Source organism: Schistocerca serialis, chromosome 7 (assembly GCF_023864345.2).
Source record: "Schistocerca serialis cubense isolate TAMUIC-IGC-003099 chromosome 7, iqSchSeri2.2, whole genome shotgun sequence".
NCBI classification, from domain to species: domain Eukaryota; kingdom Metazoa; phylum Arthropoda; class Insecta; order Orthoptera; family Acrididae; genus Schistocerca; species Schistocerca serialis.
Genome location: NC_064644.1, coordinates 514,027,033 through 514,048,203, shown reverse-complemented (window position 1 = coordinate 514,048,203; position 21,171 = coordinate 514,027,033).

The window sequence follows — 21,171 nt, the reverse complement described above, 5'->3', positions numbered from 1 at the left end:
CCGTGTCAGCAATCTTGATGTAACTGGCTTTATTTCGAGACAGACTAAGGACAGAGCAAGACATGCATCACAGTATCATAATATGAATGTTTCCTGATGATGTAGAATTCCAGTGACATACTCTTGTATTAAAACAATGTAGTGTGTACATGATCTCCATAGATAAAGACAACATACAAGCGTCTTCCCTTGGCATTTCATTATTTTTGGTAAAACCTGTTCCACTATCTCGAGCAGTTCTGGAAACTATGGTAGTAGGCGGCTTCGGCAGGAAGGAGCGTAAAGCCCGTCTCACATGGAGTAAGATTCGCTGCACTCTTACCAGCCAGCACATGTGATGGCTCCCGTGAAGGTTCTGTCGTCTGCTAGCCGCTTGCTCTGCAGGGAGCTGTGCGAGTTTCCCGCGATAGGTCCGGTGGTATTTTTCTTGTGAGGCCTACTCGGGTTCCCTGCTTGCTACCTGCGCTCGCCAGTCAGGAGTCCTGTTTGGTGACCGACGTCAGGGGCTACAGGGCAGGAACTCTGAGACAGCGTCAGTTAGTCCCCCCCCCCCCCGAAGACCAAACAGGAAGTCACGTGCCCGCCGACCGACCTGCGAGTTTTCCCAAACATTTGTAAAGAAACTATTCAGTTTAAAAAATCTGAGTCTCACACTTATTATAGCTTCATTCGTCAGCTTTATGATGAGCTGCTTATTATTTCATGCAGCAGCTTATGACCTAACATGAATTTAACCCGAATTCGTAGCGACCTCTGTTTTTCACTGCAAACTTTCCGACATTTTTGCACTAGTTTACTTAATCCTAAAATATCACAATAAATATGACAAGTAACGAAATGCTAGGCAGTTCATCACGAAGCTGACGAATCAAGCTAGAAGATGTGCGAGATTGAATTTTTTTATCGCCGTGTCGCCTCAGAATCAGGCCAGCTAGCTTCCGCGCCGAATCATACACCTTGCAAAAGGTTCAGCGTGAGAGGTAATCGTCACCCCCACCTGCTAGCCGACAGCCACGTGCGCCATCTAGCAAACTTGGACATCGTTCCTTCGTGTGAGACGGGCTTAAGGTATGAACACGGACACAAAGGTCGTTAGTGGTGGACCCAGATGGAACAGGGCAGCCCTGGACAGAGTAATTTCTTCCTGTGACATCCAGGAATAGTTTACATGGTAACGGAGCGATGCGTGGCGGATTCGAATTCTGGGCAGAGACAAAGACTTGACTACGGTACGGAGGTTCCAATGGATGCCGTAGTTACAAGAGAGATTTGGATTGCGCAGGAGAGACCAGCATGCAGAGCTGCATCAAACAGAACATCGTACCCTGAATTATTTCTCCGTGGCCAGCCTGCAGCTTAGTCTCCCGCTTCCTCCACGTTGTATTCCTGCGCCTCACATTCTTGTCCCCCTGCCTTCACGTCCTTTTCCCTGTGCCTCGGGGGCTGAGAGCAGAGCGGCTGCGACGCCGCCCCCCCGCCACCGCCTCCGGCCGCTGCCGTTGACCGGCGCCGCCCCCACTTGTTTCCACAAACGCGCAGACGACTGCATCCGCAGCTGTAAAAACGCTCCTAATTGAGCTCGTTCCGTCTGGGTGCTCAGCGCTACACTGCAGCTCTGCGCTATTTCTCTGTCACTCTACATTGTTCTAATACACATACCAAACGTGAAAGTCGCAAGGGAGATTAGTTTGGGCTCCAGAAAATTGGAGTTACTTCTCCAGCTGTAATAAATCTATCACCATACAGCCGTCCGTTAGGGAATTGTGCGCTCTACAATTTGTTTTTAATAAATCAGAGGCTTGACAGTTCGCGAACATGTATTGTAGACACTAACCCAACACTCGAATGTACGGCTGAGATAGGAAAGTCACGTCGGATTGCAAGTGGAAGAGACTGCAGCTTCAGACCAATTGCTATGTTTCTGCTTCATTTTTACTAACGACTCACTAACTTCTTTCTCAGTCCACTTTGCTTTCACAATGCTGCTGCAGGCTGTCAACATTTACGGGTATCCTCAGTGAAGTCAGTCGTGCAGACTGCCATGGAGAGCATTCCGGTGTTTGGCGGACATTTTCCCTGGAGCTGACGTTATCAGTTCCAAAGCTTGGAACCAGCGCAACCGCACAATTTCGAACATGTGTTGTTGTTACGTTCGTTACGTGCGATTTTCAGGAGGTGGTGGCACTCAGTTCTTATAGATTTGAAATATGCCATATATGCCATATTACCGCCTTAAGTTGCTGGTAAAATACTTTAATTATACCAGCAGTTTCTGTCATCTGATCATCACCAGGATCATAAATGTATTCACAGCATCATGTTCGGTGAATATAAAATTATCGTCAGGTGATAAAACCATGAATAATACGCCATCATCATATCGAAATGTTAGTTACATCGTCAATCTAGAAAAAAAACTGTGCTAAGAAGTGTATACATTGACGTTAGAACTGTATTAACATGAATGTGTACACTCTCTAACACAATTTTTTTTATAAACTGGCGACGTAACTTATATTACGATATAACAGTGCATTATTCATGGTTACATGACGTGACGATAACGATTTTATATTTCACCTAACATGACGGTGTGAACGCTTTCATGATCCTGATGATGGTCAGATGGCTGAAATTCGTTGTCTATAAATAATATCTTACCACCAGATAAAGGCGATAATAAGACATATTTCCAAATTACGTACGTATATTGAATGCCCAATGACGGCAAAGTGTTTTCGCAGTAAACAGTGAATAGACGATAATAAGAATCGTTCGTGTGCTTTCGACGTAAAATACACACGTTAATAGTCGCCATATACAAGGTGTAGAAGTATGAAATCGGAATTTCCCTATATATGGTGCTAGTCGTAAGTGTAGCGCCCGTGGGACCGCGTCTGCAGCGCCATCTACTTCCTGTAACAGCTGACGACGAATGTCAACACATAGTAACCCAAGTTCCATACATTGGTATCTTTTTCAAACCCGTAAATATGTCGAGTTGTGTGGCTACGAACTACGATTTGCGGATAGCATTGGTTTTCTGTTATCAGTTGAAGAAAGCAGCTGCAGAATGGCATCGAATGGTTGTCGAAGCTTTCTCTTGGGAAAACACAGTGTTTCGAGTAGTTCAAATAATTCAAAGGTGGTGATTTTGAAGTGAGAAACGACGAGAGCTGGAAATCACCGAAAAAGTACGAAGAGAACAAATTGCAGGCTTTATTGGACGAAGATGTACCTCAAACTGAACAGTAACTCGCAGAACAATTGAATGTGACGCAGAAAACCGTTCCTCTTCGCTTGAAAGCTGTGGGAAAGGCGCAGAAAGGGGGAAAATGGGTTCCACATGAACGGAATGAGACAGCTAGCAAATCGAAAGACTACTTATGAAATGCTGCTCGCCAGATACAAAAGAAAATCGTTTCTCCATCTAATAGTGACCGGTTGTGAAACATAGATATATTCTGAGAATCCTAAGCATCGTAAGTCTTGGGTGAATCCAGGCAAACTATCGACATCCACTTCGAGACCAAATCGCTTTGGAAAGAAGACAATACTCTGTGTGTGGTGGGATCAGAAGGGTGTCATCTATTATGAGATGCTAAAACCTGGTGGAACCGTTAACACTGATCGCTACCAACAGCAAATGATCTATTTAAATCGAGCATTACGTGAAAAACGACCGGAATATGGCAAAAGGCAACACGAAGTCATATTGCTCCATGATAACGGCCCTTCACCCACAGCAAAACGGGTCAGGGAAACGATAGAGACGTTCAGTTGGGAAGTGCTAGGGCATGCTGCTGATTCTCCGGACTTTGTTCCGTCCGATTATCATCTATTTGCATCGCTGGGGCACGCTCTTGCTGAACAACGCTTAAATTCGTATGAAAATGTACGAAAACGGTTCGGTGACTCGTTGACTTGAAAACGAGGACTGTTTTTTTGGCGTGGCATTCGTAGCCTGCACCCAAATTTCGGTTTCATACTTCTACACCTGGTAATCACAGTTACAGACAAGTCAAGAGGCATTACTCTTAATTCAGTTTTGAATCTTAGCCCACTATAGACCGTTAAAATATTTTTAACGAACGCATCTGCAACAGAGGACGCAGACACTAGCTTTGATACTGACGAGTTGATGCTCGTGGTGCTTGTCGCTGAAAACGCGTATAAAACACACACAGTGCATGTCACGGGCATCGGTCTGTATGTCAGAAGCTATGATTTAGAGTCCCAGTACAATACAACGGCCGGTAAGTTGACAGCTGCGGCCACTACTTTCGATGAACGCGATTGTGGGGGGCGCTTTCTCTCCTACCGAGTGGACGGGACGTCCTGTGTTAGCTCTGTTGGCACTATACGGTCCCCGCGACTAAGCAGAGGACGGTCATTACTGCTGTGCTATTACAATGTTGCCCTCGATAGCACATCAACGTATCTCGTGTGTGTGTGTGTGTGTGTGTGTGTGTGTGTGAGAGAGAGAGAGAGAGAGAGAGAGAGAGAGAGAGAGAGAGAGAGAGAGAAGTGGAGGGAGGGAGGTGCTAGCAGAGCGGCTTATCGACGCGGCCGCATTCCGCATTCATGAATTTCGGGGTCCGGAACGGAGCGCAGTAAATATTGTTGGACGTGGACGCGATAGCGGCTTATCTGCGCGGGGCCGGAACCGCCCGGTCTGGTCCGCTGGGGAGAGCGTGACGTGATGCGGTGTGCTGTGTGGTGTGGTGTGCCTTGCCCTGGCCCGCCCCCACGGTTCTGCCCTAGCCTAGTCGGTCCTACACCAACTAACCTCCACTGCTGTCTTCACCGCGGGCGGCATTCGCACTGTAGCGACTTTCAGCCTCTCGTGAGGAAAATCGCGGGTTCGGACAAGTAGTTGCGTTGGCTAAGTCTGGACGGAGATTTGCAACGGAAAAGCTCTTCCTGGAAAGCTAATTACGACCGTGTGTAGTGGTGCATCGTAGGGAACTGTAGCACTACATAATTATGTCGGCTCCTCGATATATCGTACGCAGTGCTGTAAAATACATTTATGCGCGTATTACTGATGTTCTACAGCAGTTGCAATTTAATTATGTAAAAAAATGCAAAGTGTTTGTTCTCCCTTGCTTCATGAGTGACGCAGAAATCTTACGAGAGCTGGCGGCAATTCTGTGCGAGGCGCGGAGATTTCATGTCGCCAGATGTAATGGTCGACAGCCGTACAACATAAGGAGCAGCTCGTAAAGTTTGTGACGTGTTTGTAAGACGGCTGTTTGACACAGAGAAAAAAACAATTAACACACAATGAATGCACATGCTGTACAACTATATTACTGAAGTGTGGCCGATCTCAAACGAACATGTGCATTAAAGTGTTACCAATTCATTCTTCCTTTCGTTGTTACACTGAAGAGGCAAAGAAATTGGTACACCTGCCTAATATCGTGTAGGGCCCAGCGAGCACGCAGAACTGTCGCAACACGACGTGGCATTGACTCGATTAATGATTGAACTAGTGCTGGAGCAATCTGACACTATGAATCCTGCGCGGCTGTCCATAAATCCGTAAGAGCACGAAGAGGTACAGATCTCTTCTGGACAGCACGTTGCAAGCCATACCAGAAATGCTAAATAATTTTCATGTCAGAGGTGTCTGGTGCCCAGCGGGAGTGTTTAAACTCGAGCGAGTTTTTCTGGAGCTACTCTCTAGCAATTCTGGACGTGTAGGGTGTCGCATTGTCCTGCTGGAATTGCTCAAGTCTGGCAGAAAGCCCACTGGACATGAATGGATGCAAGTGATCAGGCAGGACGCACACGTACGTGTGACCTGTCAGAGTCGTATCAGTGGTCCCACAGCTCTCAGATCTGTGCACCAGCATCCAGATGGCGCTGAAAGACCTGGACCTATTCCTGCTTCTGCGCCACTTCCTGTAGTGCGTCGTATCCATCTACCAATAGTATGGACAGCCAATAGGGAATGCTGTTAGCCATGGACTAAATTGATTCCACCATGTAATGGCGGGCATGAAATCCTTCCGCCAACAGACACTATAATGCAATGGTCTGTGGACACTCAGACAGTTGCCACGAACCAGCACTTAGTTCAGTTCAGTTCAATTCATTTCAGTTCAGTGCTTGCAGCCTACTTAATACATAGCTGTAATACTACATACCAATTTTGTAATCGCTATTTACGAAGATTTGAGGTCAGAAGAGGGTATCTGCACATTACCGTTAGTTATAAAACAATATTACAGACTGCCAAGGGACAGCAAAGCTATTTAATTTCATTTTATTAGACTCAGATCACCAAGTGCAACACAATACGGTACCAACATTCACTACCATTTTGTAACATAATCTTAATAGGTATTATTGTTATTACTTATTGTGTCGCAGTCCTGCCATACTGTCAAACAAGTACTTCAAATCATAGTTTGATGAATTGTAGTAGAAATACTTTTCTCCTACCGTGGATGTTTGGCCTTAATTAATACGAGCTTTCATTTACTACATTCACAAGAATTTTTACTTGGAATATGTTCTACACTGTGACGAAAAGCAAACTAGATTGAAGCTACTGTTTGAAAATTGAAATGTGTATACGTGTGTGGTGATTTATTTTCAGAATAGCTAAAGTAAGTTGATTTAAAAATTATTTGTAGATGAATACTTCCAACGATTGCTATATATCATTTAAAACTGAAAACTATGTATGACACAAAACCAAAATTTTTCATTCATCTCTGATTGGACGAATTATTTCAAAATTTCCCTAAAGGAAGGACACTATACATTTTCGACCATTAAAAAATACAATACTTAATCATTTGAAAGTGATCATAATGAGAACACATCGGAAAAATCATTTCAAATTTATTTGAGAGTGATTCATCTTTGTACAGATATTAACCAGGCAGTATTTAAATATCTTAGATTCCTATAGCAACTGATGATCAACCGCACGAACATTGGCCAGGTCCATAGTTTTAATTCGTTGTTGAATGAAAACAGAATCAGTTCTCCCTATATACCACGTAGTAATTACTGGAACGAACCTGCAAACTAAACATACTTACGAGAAAAGGTTACCCACGATCAGTAAGAGGCCAAGTCAGTGCAGATTTGATGGTAGCGGGTACGACATAAAACTTCACTCACGTTTCTTACACAGATCATAGCATTTCGCAACACATTTCCAAACCTCCACTTTAAAACGGGGAGAAATTTCATTTTACACCAGATTCCATTAAAAAATAAAAACAGAAGCATAGTTCCAACTGAAATGCAACTCTAACTATAATGAGATGTTCTAAATGTCTGAAGGCAGTATGATGAGACAATAACCTACTTGAATTACGGTGTGCTTCAAAAGGAATGATAAATTTTGGAGGTGATTGCAGCGTGGCTAGTAAATAACAAAGGATGTATAGACAACGTTCAAATACGAAGTGAGGCTAGTGTGTTTTTAGCCGCATCTCACAGTGAATAGCAACATGTCCTGCCAAAACCGCCCTTAGTTAACTCAAGTGGACACTAAAACAGATGCTGTAGACCAGGACAACCTCATGACGGGAGCTGATATCTCGGAACTTGTAATGCACTGTTAATTAATGATTGTGAGTGGTAATGACGACAACTTGTCCTCCATATCAAACATTCAAATCAAAGTAAGACTGATAATGGATTTCAGTACTTGCCAAATCGTGCAAAAAATGATTTCGAAAAATTAATGATTATCACACGTATTGATTAAAATTCTCGTACAGTAATTTCCTATTGTTTAATTTAAGGTTTGGAAATTCCAACGGACACTTGAGTGCTGATTTAAGCTTACTTCTGGCACCACGCGTCATTTTTCTTATGTTTGGTTTTTGTTCTTCAAGCGTACCGCTGTTCATGATGCTATTGTGTTTTATTCTACATTAGAGACTTCATTTTCTGTCCACTCTTTTCTACAAAAATCCTTTGCCGTAAGAATACAAACAGTGCTGCTGGTGCTTGCTACTTAACAAGCACGACTATTCCATTGTTATAGGAATATTGGAATTAGGCCCTCACTTCGTGCTGAAGGTGAAAAGACGTAGCCTTGTTAAAGAATATGCTCAGTTTTGTAGCTTGAGAAAGATCTAACAACAGCCGATTGAAGCTTTTATTGTTTGAGAATTCTGCATAGGGGCTCCCTCAAAAATTCAGCACTATATCAATTTGTTAATTGTTTGTAGATCATTCGCTATGTATCAGAGACTACGATGGCGCAGATCCTTAATACGTTCGACCATCCGCATTTATTTAAGTTTTGCGCGATTGTTCTACATTGCTTAAGGTGGATAATGGGATGGTTCATTCGACGGTGGATTGAGACTCCCACCCTGTTCTAGTCCTCCCTCCTGCTCCGTTTAAATTACTTCGTCTGAAGTCTCGTTCTTTCTTCTTTCATGGCCTATGCTGAAAATATGTTGCCAAAATAATCAAACATTTATATGAAGCTTGATGAAAACAGAAACAGCCTTTCTCCATAACGGCCCTCTATCGCCTACAACGTGCTATAAAATTTGTATTTGCGGTGCGTGTCCATGCTCTTTTCTATGAGTCCGCTACATGCAGTCGCTGTCACTACAAGGGTGTTACCGCAAAGTATGTAGATAACTCAGTTCATAGCAGACGAAGAGGTTATAATTACGGGGTCATCCTGCTCTCTGACGACAAAGTAACACAGTCGGCAGGTAAAATCGCGACATCCTTTTGTGTTATAACACTGGGAATAGTTTTAATTCTCTGCAAATGAGAGCTTTGAGAGGAAATTCGCGCTTGTTCTACGACTGCCGAAGTAGAAGAGCTCACTAAAAAACTGTACTGCTTAGGTCAGTTAAAAGTTTTAAAATGGCTTTCAGTAAAGGAAGAGTACGGGGACTGGCGCGATAATTTTGTAGTAAAAAAATTCAAAGAAATATAGTAAAAGACAACTCAGTGGAAAAAAGACCCGTTGTTAGTAGTTTCGACGAAGAAAAGAAAACTTCTAATTGGGGGTGTCCCTGCGCAAACGCTCAAGGAAAGGCGCAGATAGTGTCGCTAACTTCGTTCGGAGCAGTCTTGAATTTTTTGTTATCCAAGTTACAACTGAAATCTTGCTCTCCTCATCTAGCCTACTGATATTTCCCCAGCATCCTACTAGTCCTGATGAATTTTTATCTAGAATTGTTGAAAATTTTCGGAAACTTCTAAAGCTGCTTCTGATAATCTCCTATAAACATTCCCCACTGGAACATTTGCCCGTCTTCCAGTCGTTTGGGTGCTGCCCGCTGCTCTTTAATTTAGGAATTAAAGGATTCTATACATGGTGTGAAAGGTAACAGTTGACAAAGTAGCGCATTGCTGTAGGGGAAGTTGGATTGTGTAGCCGGGAAACAACCAAGAACTGGCCTACAAAAACCATCTAAGCTACAGCGCATGCACACACCCCTTGATGAACATAATCATGCCACTCTGTTAAGCCGCCAGCTTTGTCGGCTGTTTCGTTGACATTATTAATTTAAATTATTCAACGAGAGTAATGAATGAAAAAAGGCCTTATAAACGTTATGCAGATAATACTTGTTGTTGTTGTTGTTGTTGTTATGGTCTCGTGAGATAAGCCTCTAAATTCTTGCATTTGTCCTCTAGCCATCCCTGCTTAGCCATTTTGCGCTTCCTGTCGATCTCATTTTTGAGACGTTTGTATTCCTTTTTGCCTGCTTCACTTACTGCATTTTTGTATTTTCTCCTTTCATCAATTAAATTCAGTACCTCTTCTGTTACCCAAGGATTTCTAATAGCTCTCGTCTTTTTACCTACTCCATCCTCTGCTGCCTTCACTATTTTATTCCTCAAAGCTACCCATTCTTCTTCTACTGTATTTCTGTCCCCCATTCCTGTCAGTTGTTCCCTTATGCTTTCCCTGAAACTCTGTACAACCTCTGGTTCTTTCAGTTTATCCAGGTCCCATGTCCTTAAATTCCCACCTTTTTGCAGTTTCTTCAGTTTTAATCTACAGTTCATAACCAATAGATTGTGGTCAGAGTCCACATCTGCCCCTGGAAATGTCTTATAATTTAAAACCTGGTTCCTAAATATTTGTCTTACCATTATATAATCTATCTGAAACCTTCCAGTATCTCCAGGGTTCTTCCATGTATACAACTTTCTTTCATGACTCTTGAACCAAGTGTTAGCTATGATTAAGCTATGCTCTGTGCAAAGTTCTACCAGGCGGCTTCCTCTTGCGTTTCTTAGCCACAATCCATATTCACCTACTACGTTTCATTCTCTTCCTTTTCCTACTCTCGAATTCCAGTCACCTATGACTAATAAATTTTCGTCTCCCTCCACTACCTGAATAATTTCTTTCATCTCATCATACATTTCATCAATTTCTTCATCATCTGCAGACATAGTTGGCATATAAACTTGTACTACTGTAATAGGCGTGGGCTTCGTGTCTATCTTGACCACAATAATGCGTTCACTATGCTGTTTGTAATAGCTTACCCGCACTCCTATTTTTTTTATTCATTATTAAACTTACTCCTGCATTACCCCTATTTGATTTTGTATTTACAACCCTGTATTCACCTGACCAAAAGTCTTGTTCCTCCTGCCACCGAACTTCACTAATTCCCACTATATCTAACTTTAACCTATCCATTTCCCTTTTTAAATTTTCTAACCTACCTGCCCGATTAAGGGATCTGACATTCCACGCTCCTATCCGTAGAACGCCAGTTTTCTTACTCCTGATAACGACGTCCTCCTGAGTAGTCCCCGCCCGGAGATCCGAATGGGGGACTATTTTACCTCCGGAATATTTCACCCAAGAGGACGCCATCATCATTTAACCATACAGTGAAGCTGCATGTCCTCGGGAAAAGTTACGGCTGTAGTTTCCCCTTGCTGTCAGCCGTTCGCAGTACCAGCACAGCAAGGCCGTTTTGGTTAGTGTTGCGAGGCGAGGTCAGTCAATCATCCAGACTGTTGCCCCTGCAACTACTGAAAAGGCTGCTGCCCCCCTTCAGGAACCACACGTTTGTCTGGTCTCTCAACAGATACCCCTCCGTTGTGGTTGCTATCTGTATCGTTGAGGCACGCGAGCCTCCCACCAACGCAAGGTCCATGGTTCATGAGGGTGGGGGGTGGGGGGGGGGGGGCAGACCAGGAGTTTCGTAGTAAGAAGGTCAGACAATCAAAAAGATTTAATTATTACTTTTCTGCTTTTAAAGTACTCTATATTTTAAGGTGAAATATACGCAAACTTAAATTTCACACTTTTTTAAATGCAGAAAGAATTTTTTTTTAATATTCCAGGACGATTTTGGTCAAAATCTCGCACAGCGCGCATCGCCCAAGCTTTGTAGGCAGGTTTGCGGCTGTTTGCGAACCTGACAGGCTCCAAAAGCTCTACGTATTGTTCGGCTTGGCTTCAGCTACACCACTGCGGTAGGTTGTAAATATTTAGCGTTAACACCCAGCGCATTAATTTCCTCCTCTTTACGTGAGGGGGGGCGGGGGGCGGGGGAGTGCGGACGAGGCGAGGGCAAAGAACGGAATATACGAGTATTTTCTGGAGGTCACAAACGTTTGTCCAATCTATGCTGCTGAATTTAAAGAAACTGAATTTTCACTTCAACATTCATTTTGCAGTCCATCATTGCTCGAAGAAGCTGCGCTGAGCGCAAGAGCGTCGTATTCTGTGCCAGGTCATAAATTTGTTTGCAGGTGCGAGAGGAATAGCGTCTGTCTCAAAGCAGTTCTTACAAATTGTGGCACACACTCACCTGCTTTGTGGGCTAAAAGATCTCTGGATCTCTGGCGATAAAGAACTGCATCTTTCAACTAAAAAGCACCGCAACACGTTCCAAAAACTATTTCATCACTAGTTTCACCATTCACGTATTAATGGATCTCTATACGTACTGCCCCATTGATTGTTTTTAATAGTGAGACTACCAGTGATGAACGAATGGGCTTATCCCATGCTGAAAAATGCATTGCACTATATTTAGGATAGCCTACGGTAATTAACAGATTGTTTAATCCAACAGTTAATTTCTGGCACTTACCACTGTTTTCTTATTCGATTTTTCTTTTTTGCCCTTCTTTTCTAGTTCCTGGCTAGAACCTGTCTCGTTACGATATCTGCCTGGCAGATTTGGCGGAAAGATAAAGATACCCAGTCAGAACGGCAGTTTAAGTTTCTCCATATGCTGCTTTGTTATGGAAATGGATTAGTTACCAACCTAAATTTTATTTTAAAGCCATACTGATTGTTAATCTGTCTATAGCTGTTTTAAAAACGTGAAAGTATTTTCAGATACCGTTATCAACCACATATTTTTGTTCTCTTCTTCCAATTGGTGTAATAAAGCAACACATTCCGAAGTTCAAACTTTATCTTCACGGCAAATAGCAACACAAAAAAAATTTATCTAAAGTACATATGGATATTGGAATCGCTCTTTATAATATTGACATGCTACTGAGAAAGACAAGCACGGTCTAATAAGATCGTCTGATCGCCTACAGTCGTTTTTAATAAACATTCCCATCATTCATATGAATTGTCTGTCTTCGTGTGATGCATTCGGTTACATAAATTGCTAAGGCTCGTGTTGGCACCCACCTACTTAGGGAAAAATGATCATCACGATAAAATAAGAGAAATCAAGACTCACACAGAACAATTTAAGTACTCGTTTTTCCCGCCCGCCGTTCGAGAGTGGAACGGTTAGGAGACAGCCTGAAGGTGGTTCATTGATCTCCCTGCCAGGCACTTTATTATGAATAGCGGAGTAATCACGTAGATGTAGACGTAGATGTCCTTAGATTTCTTTAACTAACATTTATAAACCTGAAAAGTAAGCCGGTCGGTGTGGCCGAGCGGTTCTAGGCGCTTCAGTCTGGAACCGCGCGACCGCTACGGTCGCAGGTTCGAATTCTTCCTCGGGCATGGATGTGTGTGCTGTCCTTAGGTTAGTTAGGTTTAAGTAGTTCTAAGTTCTAGGGGACTGATGACCTAAGATGTTAAGTCGCATAGTGCTCAGAGCCATTTGAACCATTTGAAAAGTTACTTCCAAAGCTTCAGTCATCACAATCAAATCTGCTGTGGAGTAGAAACAAGGTGAAGGTGTGCGGTGTCTGTAAAATGCGTGTCTTTAAGGAGTGGTCACTATGTCCACAAAAAAAAAAAAAAAAAAAAAATTGCTCTCATTAAAGACATCCCCTTAAGTAACGGCCCATAGTCACGATATCGAATTCTAGACCACGCCTGTTGCGCGATTAAAATTGCTTGACACTTGGCGTGTGTCACTTGCCGCCACAGTACTGCCACATCAGCCCTCGGCTACAGCTCGGTCACAGGTGAGATACGAACAGGCAAGTAACGTCACAGACGGGGTTAATGTGTAACGCGGAGCAACGTTGTGAGCGGCGGCCGCGAGGTATGCCAGAAATGATACATGTTCTGTCGGCGGCCGATTTTAAGTAATCAGTGGCGGAACTGCAGACCGCGCGGGGTAGCCGCGCGGTCTTAGGAGCCTTGCCACGGTTCGCGCGGCTCCCCCCGTCGGTGGTTCGAGTCCTCCCTCGGGCATTGGTGCGTGTGTTGTTCTAAGCGTAAGTTACTTTAAGTTTGATTGAGTAGTGTGTGAGCCTAGTTTGGTCCCATAGGAGCTTATCACAAATTTCCAAAAACTAAGCTGCGGCAGACGGCGTGTTTTGTAGCCTAGAATGTATTTATTTATTTTTTTTATTTATTTATTTAACCTTATCAGATTAGGCCCATCAGGCCCTCTCTTACATCGGACCAGTGTTCCACACATGCAGCATTTCACACATCAGAGTTACATCATGAACATAGTTTAAATGAGAAAATTAGCTTACTCTAGTGACAATATGAATAAAGAGTAGTGACTAAGACCTAATAAAGTAAATGCGGAAGTATTTTTGCAACAGTTGCTATACATACAGATTATGATAAAAGCAATAATAATAACAGTAAAACAAAAAAATCAAATAATAATGATAAACATGACTAAGACCTAATAAAGTAAATGCTGGCAGTATTTTTACATCTGGTGCTATACATACAGATTATGGTGAAAGCAATAATAATAACAGTAAAAAAAATCAAATAATAATGACAAACATGAGAAAGATTGGCAATAGTAATGAAGGTTTGTGCAGATGTACATTAATATCTTGGTGTGTAAAGTAGATGTTTACTAGTATAGCGAGTTTTGGGTAAGGGAGGTTTAAGGAGGGGGAGAGAGGGAAGTAATGAGGTGAAGTGCACTCATGTACAGAGGAAGGCATTACTGTTGCTTAAGTAGATACGTCATTAACTGTTTTTTGTAGCCGGTCATGTTTTTAAGTTCTCTAACATAACGAGGGAGGTTATTCCAGAGTCGGGTTCCCGCTACTGTGCCGGCCGAAGTGGCCGTGCGGTTAAAGGCGCTGCAGTCTGGAACCGCAAGACCGCTACGGTCGCAGGTTCGAATCCTGCCTCGGGCATGGATGTTTGTGATGTCCTTAGGTTAGTTAGGTTTAACTAGTTCTAAGTTCTAGGGGACTAATAACCTCAGCAGTTGAGTCCCATAGTGCTCAGAGCCATTTGAACCCGCTACTGTAAAGGACTTGGAGGAGGTGACTGAGCGATGCAGTGGAACGGAGAGGATTTTATTATGATGGGAACGTGTGTTTCTGTCATGTTGTTCCGACATGAGTGTTAGGGACGAGGAGAGATATGAGGGACAGTGTACATTTATAAGGCAGTAGATGAGACAGAGTGTATGGAAATCTCTGCGTTTGTCTGCACGCAGCCAGGACAATTTTGCATATGCTGGTGAAATGTGATCAAAAAGTCGAACGTCACAGATATATCGGACGCAGGCATTCGTGACCAGTTCTAGACGTCGGGAATTTTCCTGAGAGAGGCCTTGTAGGATAATATCGCTTGGGAGTATAAGAGTTTGTACTAATTTCTTTTTCAGATCGAAAGGGAAGAGTTTTTTATATTTTTGTAGGACATGAAGGGATGCTGATGCTTTTTTGCACACTGCAGTTACGTGCTCTGTCCAATTTAGATTTTCATCTATTATTACTCCCAAACTCTTTGCTGAGGGCGAGAAGTTAATATTTGTTCCATTTAGGATAAGAGGTGGTACGGATTCCCGATGTTTTGGGCTAATGAGCTTAGAGTGACCAACAAGTACCGCTTGGGTTTTAGATGGGTTTAGTTTTAGACCTATGTCTTGTGCCCATTTTGACAGTGCATCGAGGTCAGTATTGAAATTTTCAATAGCTTTCTTGAGATTGCTTGGTTTCGCACTTAGATACAACTGAAGGTCATCAGCATACATATGGTATTTGCAATAGGTCAGGACCGATGACACATCATTGACATAAAGAGAGAAGAGTATAGGACCTAATACTGAGCCTTGGGGAACGCCTGACACTACCTGCCGCCATTGTGATTTTATATCCCCAGACAGGACGCGTTGCTGACGAGACGTCATGTATGAGCGAAACCATTGCACTGCGCTTGGTGAGAAATTTAGAGCGCTAAGTTTGGCTAGTAAGATGTCGAAGTCGACAGTATCAAATGCTTTGCTGAAATCTAAGAAGCAAATGATAGTCGCTTCTTGTCTGTCCATGGCAAGTTTCAGGTCATCTGTCACCTTTATCAGAGCGGATGCTGTGCTTCGATGTTTACGGAAACCTGATTGGTATTCGTCTAGTAGCTTGTTAGTAGTTAGGTAGTTGGTGAGCTGGTCATGAACTATATATTCTAATGCCTTTGATAGTGCAGGAAGAAGGCAATGGGGCGGTAGTCAGAGGCTGCTGTGGCGATGTCCTTTTTAGGCAGTGGCTTAATTTGTCCCAGTTTCCAGGCCTCAGGGAAAACACTTGTGATTAATGAATCGTTGAAAATGTCTGTTATAGAGGGCAGTAGTTAGTCAATAATAAGTTTTACCATCTGGATAGTGATACCATCATGTCCAGTAGATGCTGATCTAATCCGCATTATGGCTTTCTTGACAGTACTGCAAGTGACGTGCTGTAGATAGAATTTTTCTTTGCTACAGTCGTTCATCCCAATGAAGTAATCAATGATTCTCTGTTTTTTTTGCGGATCAATTTTGGTTGCAGGTAATGTGAAGAATCGGTTTAGTTCTTCAGCTGGGACCATGGGATTTTCTGCAACTTTTATTTTGCCTAAAACGAGACTACGGAGATTTTTCCACAGGATAGCTGGTCTACATCTATTGTCAGCTAATGTACGGGCATGTCTGAGCTTAGCGTTTCTCACCGCTTGACTGACTTTGTTTCGTTTCTGCTTGTATACAGCGTGATTTTCAGGTGTAGGGTGTATCTTGTATGCTCGATGTGCAGCATCTCTGAGATTCATGAGCTGTTTTAGTTCATCAGTCAGCCAAGGTGCAGGTTGCCTTTTTACTTTTCTGGTCTTTATTGGAGCATATTTGTCATATAGTTGAGTAATTTTGTTAGTGAAATCGTGGAGTTTGTCGTTTATGTTCATGAGGGGAGTAGAGGTCATCCCCCAAACTATTTCTTGTGCCTCAGTTTCGAGTTCAGGCAAATTTATGCGTTTGAGGTCTCGGTATGTAGACAGTTTTTGTTTCTTTCTAGGGCATTCTAGTGAATACGTCATGGAAATGATGTCTTGGGCAGACATGCCAGGCGCAGATATTTGAGAGGTGCGGATTATTCTGTTCGGAGATTTCGTTGCGAATATATCTATGAAAGTAAACATATGTTCTAAACTAATCACAGCCTCGTGGCGGGCATTGTATCCGAGGGAACGGCGGACAACAATCTGAGGCAGAACTAAAATCACGATCGCTTTATTCATGGCAATTGAAAGTAACATTTAAGAGTAAATTCAAAAAAGGAAAAATTCAGTTTCAGCGCTAGAAACAAACTGTAATTTCTCGCTGTCATTGGTCACCTGAAACCATCCTCAGAATAATCACACGGGATGAGCAACCCTGGTTTGCACTAGGTTGTAGGTCCCACGCGACACAAGCACATTACAAAGGAAAAAAGAATATAAGCAAGGAAGGTAAGAGCAAATGTAAATGACAATACGATGATGAAATTGACCCGGCAAAGAAATAGCAATAAAAATACAGCTAAACCCACTGACTGAATAAAAAAAATAATCGAACTCTTTGGTTTAGATTTACAAATAAAAAGAATTCGCTACATTTGACGAGAATGGAACCTACGACCTTATACACCTCAAGTTAATTCGCTAGCCATTGCACTACGCTCCACCACTGCATGAAGTAGGTATATTTATAACTGTGCTGACCCAGTTGCAACGGTAAGTTACAACCTTACAAAATTCAGCTTTACGAAATGTCTTGCGAAGCTTATCTAATGTAAGACGATCTCTCTGATTATGATGGCTGCATATGTGACGCTGAATCGCGTCTTGTGCGGAAATATCCATTAGTGTTTGGTTAGTGCTGTGTATGAAACTTGGCTATTTCATTGTCATCGGTGTGTGTGTGTGTGTGTGTGTGTGTGTGCGTGTGTGTGTGTGTGTGTGTGTGTGTGTTGTTTTTTGGTGTGGTTATCATGTGTGATGAAATAAGAAATAAATGTAATGCCGGTGAGGAGAAGGAATTGGACGTGAATGAAATAAAATGGCTCTAAGCGCTATGGGACTTAACTTCTGAGGTCATCAGTCTCCCTAGAACTTAGAACTACTTAAACCTAACTAACCTAAGGACATCACACACATCCATGCCCGAGGCAGAATTCAACGTGCGACCGTAACAGTCGCGCGGTTCTGGACTGAAGCGCCTAGAACCGCTCGGTCATCGCGGCCGGCTAATTGGACGTGAACTATCGAGTTGTTGTCGCAGTTCGCAAACAGCGAACGTTTCGGGCGTGACGTTGAGAGCTCTGATTATAGGAAACCAGCTCCAACGCGTGCTGTCAAGTAATTTTAACTGGAATATAGAAGAAAATACATGTACCATAATAATGGATTCAATTATGGATTATAATACTTAGCTGTTTGTATCTGGTAATACAGTGTTTCCAAAACGCATTCTGTCAATACGGCAAATACCTACTGGTCTGGAAGTCTCGAGACAAACTTACCTTGTGAAACCAGAAAACAAATTATTAAAATAATAGAAACCCTTTCCGCCGATACAATGCCTACTACGTGAGAAGCGATTATCATAAATTAAGTAACTGAACTGAAGGCTCAACATCATTCCTCGTATTATTCCCGTGCAAGGAATTATACTGTAGCAAGGCCTTATCATTAATCGCTACCACCATCATGAAAAAGAGGATTTCATTTAATTAAAAAGATGAGAGGAAAGAAATGCAAGTAAATATGCAAGATTTTCATTTGACTGGAGACTATCAAATACCAGAAATACAGGTGTTTCAAATAGCACAATAAGCTTAATATCACATGAGCCACGTGGTACACACGCCACCATATTACAGATAACTGCTTTTCATGGCAGTCGTGAGAAAACACAGTACAAAAAGCTATTGGTGAATGAAATACAGGTTTGGTAAACTCGATTACGATCAAATACAACATGCAAGCAAAATGAAAACTGCTCCATATTAATCGTAACGGCGAATAATACTCAGCTAACGATGGACTATAATTCTTCCAATATGGGCCACCAATTCCATATGTACAGAGATCATCGTTGCGTCTTCCAGAGTAGACACATGGAGAAATACTGCACATAATTCTCAGTATTACTTCATGAATACAAACCGTAGCCTGCTTTCACATACATCGCTTTCCATCTTGTTCAGTATAATTCAACAGTCACGTTCATTAGTACACTACATCGCACACAAGCAAAGCAGAGTCGAACGGAATAGAACGAGGACGGACGACCGTAGTCTGCTTCAAATGTGTAAGCGATGAACACCCTAACAGTGCCCTCAACCTCCAGCTCTTGGCGCAAAGATCTTAAAAATGGTTCAAATGGCTCTGAGCACTGTGGGACTTAACTGCTGACGTCATCAGTCCCCTAGAACTACTTAAACCTAACTAACCTAAGGATACTGCCTACAGGAAAATTAAAGAGACCTTCGGAGAAAAGAGAACCACTTGTATGAATATCAATAACTCAGATGGAAACCCAGTTCTAAGCAAAGAAGGAAAAGCAGAAAGGTGGAAGGAGTATATAGAGGACCTATACAAGGGCAATGTACTTGAGGACAATATTAGGGAAATGGAAGAGGATGTAGATGAAGATGAAGTGAGAGATACGATACTGCGTGAAGAGTTTGACAGAGCACTGAAAGACCTAAGCCAAAACAAGGCCACAGGAGTTGACAATATTCCATTAGACATACTGACACCCTTGGGAGAGCCAGTCCTGACAAAGCTCTACCATCTGGTGAAGAAGATGTATGAGACAGGGGAAATGCCCTCAGACTTCAAGAAGAATATAATAATTCCAATCCCAAAGAAAGCAGGTGTTGACAGATGTGAAAATTACCTAACTATTAGTTTAATAACTCACGGCTGCAAAATACTAACGCGAATCCTTTACAGACGAATGGAAAAACTGGTAGAAGCCGACCTCGGGGAAGATCAGTTTGGATTCCGTGGAAATATTGGAACACGTGAGGCAATACTGACCCTATGACTTATCTTAGAAGCTAGGTTAAGGAAAGGCAAACCTACGTTTCTAACATTTGTAGACTTAGAGAAAGCTTTTGACAATGTTGACTGGAATACTCTTTCAGACTCTGAAGGTGGCAGCGGTAAAGTACAGGGATCGAAAGGCTATTTACAATTTGTATAGAAACCAAACGGCAGTTATAAGAGTTGAGAGGCATGAAAGGGAAGCAGTGGTTGGGAAGGGAGTGAGACAGGGTTGTAGCCTCTCCCCGATGTTATTCAATCTGTATATTGAGCAAGCAGTAAAGAAAACAAAAGAAAAATTCGGAGTAGGTATTAAAATCCAGGGAGAAGAAATAAAAACTTTGAAGTTCGCCGATGACATTGTAATTCTGTCAGAGACAGCAAAGGACTTGGAAGAGTAGTTGAACGGAATGGATAGTGTCTTGAAAGGAGGATATAAGATGAACATCAACAAAAGCAAAACGGGGATAATGGAATGTAGTCGAATTTAGTCGGGTGATGCTGAGTGATGCTGAGGGAATTAGATTAGGAAATGAGACATTTAAAGTAGTAAAGGAGTTTCGCTATTTGGGGAGGAAATTAATTGATGATGGTCGAAGTAGAGAGGATATAAAATGTAGACTGGCGATGGCAAGGAAAGCGTTTCTGAAGAAGAGAAATTTGTTAACATCAAGTGTAGATTTAAATGTCAGGAAGTCGTTTCTGAAAGTATTTGTATGGAGTGCAGCCATGTATGGAAGTGAATCATGGACGATAAATAGTTTAGACAAGAAGATAATAGAAGCTTTCGAAATGTGGTGCTACAGAAGAATGCTGAAGATTAGATGGGTAGATCACATAACTAATGCAGAGGTATTGAACAGAATTGGGGAGAAGAGGAGCTTGTGGCACGACTTGACTAGAAGAAGGGATCGGTTGGTAGAACATGTTCTGAGACATTGAGGGATCACCAATTCAGTATTGGAGGGCAGCGTGGAGGGTAAAAATCGTAGAGGGAGACCAAGAGATGAATACACCAAGCAGATTCAGAAGGATGTAGGTCGGAAGAGGTACTGGGATATGAAGAAGCTTGCACAGGATAGAGTAGCATGGAGGGCTGCATCAAACTAGTCTCAGGACTGAAGACCACAACAACAACAACCTAAGGACATCACACACATCCATGCCCGAGGCAGGATTCGAACCTACGACCGTAGCAGCAGCGCGATTCCGGTATGAAGCGAATAGAACAGCTCGGCCACAGTGGCCGGCTCGATGGAACTACCTTACTGACATACTTCCAAAATAGATTAGCGAAATATATTACACTAAGGGATACGTGACAATCTGACGTTAATAACGACTGTATAAAATTATTTTAAAGAATTGTAAAGATATTGCAGCTGTAACACAGATTCAAGTTCTTCATAGTTACATATTCCATATTTTAACAATTTTGAAGTTGTTAATGAAATCAGAGTCCTTGAAATCGGTTATTTCCTTTAAGGTGT